Source organism: Mustela nigripes, chromosome 13 (assembly GCF_022355385.1).
Source record: "Mustela nigripes isolate SB6536 chromosome 13, MUSNIG.SB6536, whole genome shotgun sequence".
Taxonomy (NCBI): domain Eukaryota; kingdom Metazoa; phylum Chordata; class Mammalia; order Carnivora; family Mustelidae; genus Mustela; species Mustela nigripes.
In genome coordinates this window covers 77,728,144-77,738,628 of record NC_081569.1, presented here as the reverse complement: position 1 = coordinate 77,738,628, position 10,485 = coordinate 77,728,144, and the positions used below count along the sequence as shown (strand labels likewise).

Genomic DNA, 10,485 nt, shown 5'->3' with positions numbered 1-10,485 from the left:
TATCACTGACTTTTTGATAAGCATTTTTATGTTAAAATATATTTGGCTTGCGACTCAACTGATTTTGAGTTAACATGATTTTTAGTTATAGAACGAATTGGAAAAGCAAATACTTTTGTGTTCTATTTTCAAGTGTGATATATCAAAATAAGGGGTGTTTTGACAGAAAAAAAGAAATCTTGTTCAATTCATGTCAGCATCAGTCAATGCCTTCATTTGTAGGAGAACTTGAGGAATGTTTAGTGAAATGCTGACAAATGGACTTGAGAGCATATCTAATTAGTAATTTTCTCTTTCTTCGTGGGCATGTAGAGAGGGAAAGTAATTATAGAAGCCCAAAGTTTAGTCTTCAATTGAAGTCCAACTTAAATGCAGTTTAAAGCCTTTATCCCTTTAAGCTCACCTCTCTTACTGCCTTTTGATTTTGTGGAGGTTCATCCATATTAATGTACCTAATGACAGACACCCTGAAAAGGTGAGAATGAATGCTTTTCCTCTGACATATCAGCAGAGGATGATGGTACAAAGCGTGTCTTTCAATGTGTATCTGCATGGACTCTGGGTCTGTGAGAATGATATATACTTCTACTTTATGCCTGCAAGATTCAAAAGGCCTTTTCAAATATTCATGTCCTTTTTTCCCTTCTTTTTATTCTCTACCGGTATGTGTTATAGGATGAGAAGAATGTCAGTGTCTCTGGAGTTTTATTTTTAAGTTTTAGTCTTGCCTGAGGGGGAAGATATGTTGAAATTTTGCTGGTCAAGCTGTTCATGCTTTCTCATAACATATCTAATAATTGCAAAGCAATTTGTCCAAATAATTTGAGCAGGCCTTCCATGGTTACCATGACAGATTATGAGGCAGGTTATGGGGCAGAGTCTGGCATTCTATTGGTAAAACCCGAGGATAACTTTCGCTTTATGTTGCCTGTTACAACCAAGGAGAAATCAAAGGAGGCACAGAAATGAGGGCTTTCCTTCCTTCCTTCCTTCCTTTCTCTCTCTCTCTCTCTCTCTCTCTCTCTCTTCCCTTTGGTCCCTCCCTCTTTCCTCCCTCCCTCTTTCCTCTCTCTTCCTTCGGTGGAATTCTGATCATCCGTTTCCAATCTTGTTCATTTTATTTTTTAATTTCAATATATTTTTAAAGGATTTTATGTATTTATTTGTCAGAGAGACAGAGAGAGAGCACAAGCAGGGCGAGTGGGAGACAGAAGGAGAAGCAGGCTCCCCACCGAGCAGGGAGCTGGATACGGGACTTGGGATCCCAGGACTCTGGGATCATGACCTGAGCTGAAGGCAGATGCTTAACCAACTGAGTAACCCAGGCACCCCCGATCTTGTTTAAACTTGGGTTACAACTTCCTCATGTAAGATGCATCCAGTCAATGGGATTTGTACTGACATAGGCACTATTGCCATTTCATATCTATGGTAGGCATAGGATAAGTGGAGGTTCTGACTAGAAACATGGTAATATAATCACCTCTACCTGCTTCGCCTGACCTTGGACAGGAAGGGCAGTGCATTTGTCTTTGTTTGTTTGTTTTTAAATCGCATACACTAGTTGTTGCTATTTGTTTTTTTTTTTTCATTTTCCATAGCTTTGGAAATTTAAACTATATATTAATATTTTAGTGTATCATTTAGTCTTTTTCTTCCATCAGATTTCTGAACCATTTATTTTTTAAGATTTTGCATTTAATTTTCATCACCTTCTGAGACTTATCTTTCTCCATTATCCACCAGGAGAGGAAAAAAAAAAAAAAACAGAATAAAATAACCAGCTGGTAGGAAAGTCATTTGGAGGGCGCTGGCCAGATTAACCTTTACATTATAATTACAAATTAATAACTTTTTTTCCTCTTCAATAAAATCCATGTTTTTAGTTAGCTTCAGGGAAAACAGATGAGGAAATGGAAATAAAATCATAGTGAAATGATTCATCACGTTATAATAAAACAGAGCTGTGCCTTCAAGGACTCCTGGTCTTCAAAAACTACCCAACACAAAGGGAAAAAAGGAATTAAAACTACAATTTCTCAAGTATTAAAAATATAAGCTCCATTCTGTGTGAAGAAAATAACTTGTCAACCCCCTCTCCATTATGTGAACATCCACACTGGGATACAACATGTGTTGGAAGAAGTGATTAAAAATGATCCAAACCAGCACACTAAAATTTTAAATAGTTTTCACTATTGACACAGAAAGAGCATTCATTGGGAATTGCAATAACATCCACTTATGCAAAAATATCTTTTGACATGCAATGAAAACATAACCTCTGGATACACATTTTCTCTTTTAGGTTTTCAGTGGGAATTGTGCCTAAGTGATTAGGGCAGGATTTGGTCCAATAAATAAACTGAAAATTTTGTAACAAGCGGTGGAGTAATACATATTAATTCTGAACAGATTGACACTGTAATTTGGGATAAAAACCATAATGATTACAGAACGCAGTCAGTGTAAGTCAAGTCTGATGGACTGGAACAGATGTGTCCACCTGTTTAGAGCCTAGCTCTGCATCACTTGGGATGCATAATGTGACTGAGGTCTGTAACATTAGCTATTTGGAAAGGTATACAGGTTAGGAAAAAGGAGAAATGTCAAATTTTGGATCATTCTTTATTTTGCTATGTAGCTGTTGAGGTAAAAAATATATGACAGCATGGTAAGGACTAAAATAAAAGAGAAAGTTCAGAGGAGATGTAAACATCATTATATGTCTTTCATTGGAAGTGATTTGGAAAACTTCATAATGGACATTTCAAGGACAGGCAGGCAGAATAGACTCAATTTTCATTTACCTAAAATTGGTAAATTTTGTGTAAATTAACTCATATAAGTTTTTTAAACAAATGCTAAAGCAGATGAAGAAAGATGGAAAGAGACTCCAACAGTACAATGTTCATGCCCAAGGGCACTCCATATAACTAGTACCAAGTAAGATTAGGCTTTTGTGAATGTTTATCATTTGAAATCATAGGGAAAATTTTTTTTGACATAATATTCCCCAGGTCTAAAGATTATATTGTATGTCATTAGGGCGTTATTTTATTTTTTCTTAAGGTAGAAGGAAAATCTCTACTATGATCATAAATATGTCTTTTTATTATAGGAAAATGTCAATGTGTGGTCATAAACATCATTCATTTTAAAGATTGAATCTTATAGATGTTACTATTAAAAATGTCTTCCTGTCTGTGCTTTCAATTTTTCTTCTTTAAATTCATTAACAAAATTGAGTACATGTATGTTCCTCCTTTTCCCTGTCACCTTCTGGGTATTTAACCAGTTCTTAACCTATGGAGTCTCTTTTATTATAAGAATAAAATATCATTTTGTTGTATTTTAATATATAGGATATATAGAAATCACTCTTTTCCCTCCCTTAAAATCTTCAACTATATTTGTCAGAGATGTTTTAAGAGATTTGACTTTCAGTATCAAAGTTTATCTTGGTATTCAAATTTCATAATGTGAAACATACAAGTTAGTCTAGAAAACTGAAGATAAATTCTTGGCAAAAAGTTGTCAACTGGGTAAAACCTATCAGAAACATCTAAGAAGCTGTTAAAATTTTGCCTTCTTTGCTTGTCCCTTTCTAAACATGGAAGAACTAGGAAAAGATCTTTTCAATGCAGACTGTATTCATTATCATACCTGACAGAAATTTTAACAGTCCAAAGATACCACTTACGGGGTGCCTGGCTGGCTCAGTCAGTAAAGCACGAGACTCTTTATCTCAGGGTTGTGAATTCAAGCCCCATGTTGGGCCCAGAACTTACTTAAAAAATACACTCAAGTAGGTGTATGAACTTTAATAGGTGTACAAAAAGAAGATATAACTAATATTAATAGTCGAAATATATGCAAGTGTTCTATCTTGAGGGGCAATAGAATCATTGATTTGTGGATATTTAACTATTTGCTAGAGATTTCTGCTTTAAAGTGAAAAAGTATCCAGAAAAATCGATGTGTTTTATACAGTTCTGCACAAAGTTATATTTGCTATCTTATAAAAAGTTTTTGTTTTAAAGTCATCATCGAGAAATAAGTGCTATAAGTCATGATCTAATTAGTACAGTACTACTAATTTATACATACAACATATTGAAGTAGAAGCTGACTAAGGCTTTTCTATGTCTAAATTAGTAATTTTTGATCCTGGCTGTGAATCAGCTGGGAAATTTTAAAACAATACTGAGGTCTCAGTTCACAGACCTCCTTCTGGAGATTGTGATGTAATTGACCTGAGTTGGGGCACAGGTATTGAATTAAAAAAAAAATTACTTCTTTATTTGACAGAAAAAGCAAGACAGCACAAGCAGAGGGAACAGTAGAGGGAGAGGGAGAAACAGGCTCCCCACTGAGCAGAGAGATGGACACACGGCTCTATCCTAGAACCCTGGGATCATGACCTGAGCCAAAGGCAGATGCTTAACCATCTGAGCCACCCAGACACCCACAGGTATTGAATTTTTAGATCTCTCTACGTCATTTTATTGTGAAGTCAGTATTGAGAAACACTAATCTTGATTTGTTTGTTTTTAAATTAATGAATTCTTGTGAGGAAAGGCAGAAAAAAAAAGTAGATAAAATAGTATGTTTGCATAGATTTGTATAATATTTTGTAGTTGTCAAAAAATATTCAAGTCTAGTGGGGACACCTGGCTAATTAAGGATTAAAATAGAGGTAAGTAGGATTTGGGGGAGGAAATCACTTGGGGCTGTCAAGGAATGCTTTTTAAGGAAAGAGACTTCAAATCTTTTGAATGAAATATAAGTAGGCTTTCAAGGTTCATCCTTGTTGTAGTATGTATCAATACTTCATTCCTTTTTATGGCTAAATATTCCATGGTATGGATGTACCCCAGGAAGCTAGTAACCAAAGACATACCTTACATGATTGTACTGATATAAAATATCCAGAATAGGCAAATCTATAGACCCAGAAAGTAGATTAGTGTTTGCCTAGAACTGGGTTAGGAGGATTCTGAGATTGGAGAGTGATAACTGAAGGGTAAAAGGTTTCACTTTGGGGCGATGGAAATGTTCTAAAATTGACCATGATGATAGTTACACTTAACCTGTGATTATACAAAAGCTCATTGAATTATACAGTTTAAATGGATGAATTGTAGGGCCTGTGGAAGTTGTTGATGGATGTAATAGGTGATGGAGATTAAGGAGTACACTTGTCATGATAAGCATTGAGTGATGTATGGAATTGTTGAATCAGTATACTGAATACCTGAAACTAATATAACACTGTTTGTTAACTATACTGGAGCTAAAATTTTAAAAAAATTAAAAAAAAGAAATCAGTTTCTAAAACAGATTAAACAAAAAGTGGGCTTGCCAAGTCAAAGGTACCTATCGGGAGTTCAAGAGAGCAAGGAGAGAGTTTGCTAAATGGCATGTAACTGATCAGTGCTGGCATATAGGGTTCAGGGAATGGTCCCAGAGAAGTCTAAAAGTGAAGTCAGAGAGAGAAACGGTAAGATCATGAAGGATGTAGTAAGTCTTCAAAATTTTTTTAATTGTGGTAAAATACGCATACCATAAACTTATCATCTTAACCATTTTAGTATATAATTCAGCAGTGTTAAATATATCCACAATGTACAACTTCCAGAACTTTTTCATCATGAAAAACTGAAACTGTACTTATTAAACAATAACCCATTACTCACCCATCCCAAGCCCCTGAAAACCAACATTCTTTCTGTTTTTCTGAGTTTGACTAGATACCTCCTATTAGTTGAATCATGCAGTATTATTTTTTTGTGACTGAATTATTTCACTTAGCATAGTGTCCTCGAGCCTCATACATGTTACAACATGTCTCAGAATTCTCTTCCTTTTTAAGGCTGAGCTAAGGGTATCATACTAAGCAAAATGAGTCAGGCAGAGAAAGACAGATACCATATCATTTCACTCATATGCAGAATTTAAGAACCAAAACAGATGACAAGGCAAGGGAAGGAAAAATAAAATAAGAGGAAAATAGAGAGGGAGGCACACCATAAGAAACTCTTAACTAGAGGGAAAAAACTGAGGGTTGCTGGAGGGGAGGTAGGTACAGGGATGGGGTAACTGGCTGACGGGCATTAAGGAAGGCAGTTGAAGTAATGAGCAGTGAGTGTTGTATGCCACTCACGAATCACTGAATTCTACCTCTGTATACTAATAATACAGTATATGTTAATTGATTTAAATTAAAAAAAATTAAAAATACTGTCTTTTTAAAGAAGGAATTGTATAGGTAATTTTATTTTATTTTTAAAAAAGATTTTATTTATTTATTTGTCAGAGAGAGATCACAAGTAGGCAGAGAGGCAGGTAGAGAGAGAGGGGGGAAGCAGACTCCCTGCTGAGCAGAGAGCCTGATGTGGGATTTGATCCCAGGACCCTGAGATCAGGATCTGAGCCAAAGGCAGAGGCTTAACCCACTGAGCCACCCAGGTATCCTTTGTTGGTAATTTTAAAAGACCATATAATTGAATATTTGTTCCCCATTCTTCCCTTGATTAAAAATATGAAGAGACCTGGAATGCCTGGGTGGCTCAGTCAGTTAAGCATCTGCCTTTGACTCAAGTCATGATCCCAGGATCCTGTGATCAAATCCCACATCAGGCTCCCTGCTCAGTGGGGAACCTGCTTCTCCCTCTGTCTACTGCTCCCTCCACCTCTCTCTCTCTAACAAATAAATAAATCAATAAAATCTTAAAAAAAAATGAAGAGACCTAAAATAGGTGAATAGATTAGCATAGTAAGTTAGAAGTTTCCCACAAATAAAGTCCAGGCCCTTGCAGCACCTGGGTGGCTCAGTTGGTTAAGCATCTGCCTTTGGCTCAGGTCATGATGTCAGGGTTCTGGAATAGAGCCCTGCATTGGGCTCTCTGCTTAGTGGGGACGCTGCTTCTCCCTCTCTCTTTACTGTTCTCTCTGCTTGTGTTCTCTTGCTCTTTCTGTCAAATTATATAAATATATAAATATAAATTACATTTATATGAAATTTAATGTGGTGACTCCATAGAGACAGAAAATGACTTGCTTAGGGCTCAGAATAGGGGTGGGACAGCTAATGGGTATGAGTTTCCTTTGGAGGGAACTAAAGTGTTTTAAAGCTCTATTGTAACGATAGTGAGCAATCCTGTGAATACACTAAATATATTGAATTGGACATTTTAAAGGAGTGAATCTTATAAAATCTGAATTATAGTTGGTAAAGCTGTTAAAAAGTTAATTGCTTACACACAAAATAATGTATTAGTATTAAATATATATAAGTATAATGCATGAAAACAATAGCGAAAAAGACTAGGAAGAAGTATATTGGAAGGTTTTTATATTATTAACCAACAAAGGAGAAAAATTGAATCATAAAAAGTACTTAGACAACAGTAAGTAATGTATATAATCATTGAATCACTACCTTGTATATTTGAGACTAATATAACAATTTATATTAATTTTACAGGAATTAAAAATATTCAAAAAAATATTCAGACAATATAAAAATTGCCAGAAAGAGAGACTAATATAACAATTTATATTAATTTTACAGGAATTAAAAATATTCAAAAAAATATTCAGACAATATAAAAATTGCCAGAAAAATAAGAAAAATGGACAAAAACAACAAATGCTTCAAAAATATAACAATAAGATGTACTATTCGATTTCAAGGCTTATGATAAAGCTCAGTAATCAAGAGAGTATGGTAATATAGAGGAATGCATCAATGGAACAGAATAGAGAGCTCAGAAAGAGGTCTATGCATACGTGTACAGTTGATTTCTGACAAAGATGAAAAACAATTCTGGGGGGAGATGACAGTTTAAAAAATAAAGAGAGTGCAAAAATTGCATATAAATATGCAAAAAATCTTACCTTTGATGTGTAATCACGTGCATCATGTGTTAAAAAGTAGCTCAAAAGAGATTATGGGCATAAATATAAAACCTTATGTTATAAAAGTTCTGGAGGAAGTCATAAGGGAAAATCATTGTAATCTTGTGTATAGTAAAGATTTCTGAGATACCATAATCAAAGCCATAATCAATAAAAATCATCAAAATTTAAAAATGTTTCTATTTGAAAGGTACTATGAAGAAAATGAAAAGCTATAGACAAAGAAATATTGGCAAAGTATGTAATTGTTTTGTTTTTCCACTGGAAAATCTGCTCCTGACATTAAGCAATTTGGTCTTTCTTAAGTGGTTCTATGAGTTCTTTCTTTTTCTCTGCAGTCTGGAATCAGCCATATTTAAACTTGGAAGTGGTGTTGATGAACTTGAGGTCAGCCTTCTCCAGAGCCTACCTTTTGGTCTGTAGCAGCAAGGACTTGCAGAATGTAAGCTATTGCTTCTTGGTTCCCACCATATAGCCTTTCAGCATGACAAAGGCATTGTTCACTTCACCATAGTGGGCAAAGCCACCCAGAGGGCTGATGCTCTCACCAGACAGATCATAATCAATGGAAGCATTGTTCTTGCTTACTTTGCCATCCTTGATGAGATGTCCCTGGACAATCTTGTAAATCTTGTTGCTCTCAGTGTGACCATGGCAGTCTTTCTGTCCAGCCTAAGCCACAGAGAAAGCCATGGGGTAGAATGTCATGCTCCAATACAGGCAATATTATGCAGCCCCCGGAGCATCTTGTGGGGTAGTCTCTTGGTGTGCCAGGAGCTGGTTACCCCTTTGTAGCCTTTGCCCTTGATGACAATGATGACACTGATGAAAACGATCACCTCATTCTGTCCAGACACTTGGTTCATACGTACGTGCTTCTCCAGGCTCTTGTGAGCCCAGTCCAGCTTCTCAGCCACGATGTCTCCATTCACCTGGATCTCCATGAGGTGGGCCTTCTTCTTCTTCTTCTTTTTTTGGGGGGAGTGAACAAGGACAGTCTAATTTTTAGAGATAAACTGCAATAAACATGGTTGCAATGATATATGATGACTTTGGTTCATATTCTGGGTTAGGATAACAAACTAGAGGGCCATGATCTGAAATGCTGAGTCAGTGTATCAATGGTGTTACAAAGATATGTAAAAATGACCTGTTTTTCAAGATCATGTTGAAGTATGGGCTAACACTCCCACCTGAGGCTTCTTTAATTCTCTAGGGGTGTGTATTTGTCCATTAACTATTTATTAAGTACAGACTCTGTGCATATGCACGTTAAGTTGTATATATGTTGTCCAAAAGAGATGCAAGTGATTTTTGTCCTAGAGAAAAAGTAACTCCAAAATAATTTTTTATTAACCACTTTTGTATTTAACTTAACTAACTTACATCTGCCTCTCCCAAAATTGTGTAAATCAACAACAAATGACTGAGGGGAAGCCAGCCCCCTGAAACACACATGCACACACACACTATTTTTTTTACTTTCTGTGACATTGGCTAGCTCACAATGATCTTACTAACAGCTCCTCTCCCAGGTGAGCCCCAGTAGCTAGTTTTTGCTTCATGGCACTAACTCTTAGAAATAAGCCTAGTTAAAACATGATAAATCTGCTGCTTTTATCAGGAAATGTCAGATTCCAAAAGCCTGGCTGTACTTTTACCCTTGATTTCTGTGAAGTTATCCTGTAAAACTTTTGATTCACTCTAGAGCATTCTTAACTGTGATTTCTTGAGGGAACAAAGTCCCAGTTAATGCACTCAAGCCTCCATTTTTATGTGTGAGTTAACTTTATTTTCCTATGCATCTAGCATGGATTATGATGTGTATTACCCTCGGGAGGACTGGGAAAATAATCACACAAATCATTTTCTGTTTGTAATTCACACAGAAAGACCCTCACTGAGACTGTGTAACACCAAAGAAGTGTAATTTAAATGTCAAAGGATAAATTCAAAGTAACTCACTTCTCTATTCCAAGTTCTCATATGCTTTGCAACGGGATATAGAGACCATATATGTTTTTGAAATATGTTCCTCTCCCTTTGTTTTTTGTTTCACACCATAGTTGGGTCAATTTTTTTAACCTCAAAACTATTGTGAAAAATTTTCCTTCCTTTCCACATAGTTCTCTCTTGTCTCTCAACCTCCGTGTAGCTGGTGGACACTTCTTTCACTATAGCTCTGTACTTTTAGATTGTCAGAGGGGTATCTCTAAGTGCACAGAATCTGCAGGAATTCTAGTAATTCTATTACTCTAAATTAATCATGAGAATTTCCTTAGTGATATGTTTAGGTTCCCTTCTAATTTTTTGTATGAATTTACTGTAAGTTTTTTGCTTTGTGATTACTGTGGAGTTCATATATAATTTCTTATGTAAATATCAGTCTATTTTGAGTGATAGAAATTTAATTTTGAACACATTGCAAAACTTTACATTTTTCTCCCCTTACTATGTTTTATGTTTTGATGTCACATTTTCACCTTTTTGTTTTATGCACCCCTTAACTAATTACTGTAATTTTAGTTAATATTACTATTTTGCCTTTTAACTTTAATACTT

The 10,485-nt window shown here is 35.5% G+C and overlaps 1 pseudogene; it reads right to left on the bottom strand.

The window, feature by feature from the left end:
- Positions 1-8,205: 8,205 nt before the first annotated feature.
- On the bottom strand, positions 8,206-9,488 carry LOC131999409 (large ribosomal subunit protein uL3-like; annotated as a pseudogene).
- Positions 9,489-10,485: the final 997 nt, after the last annotated feature.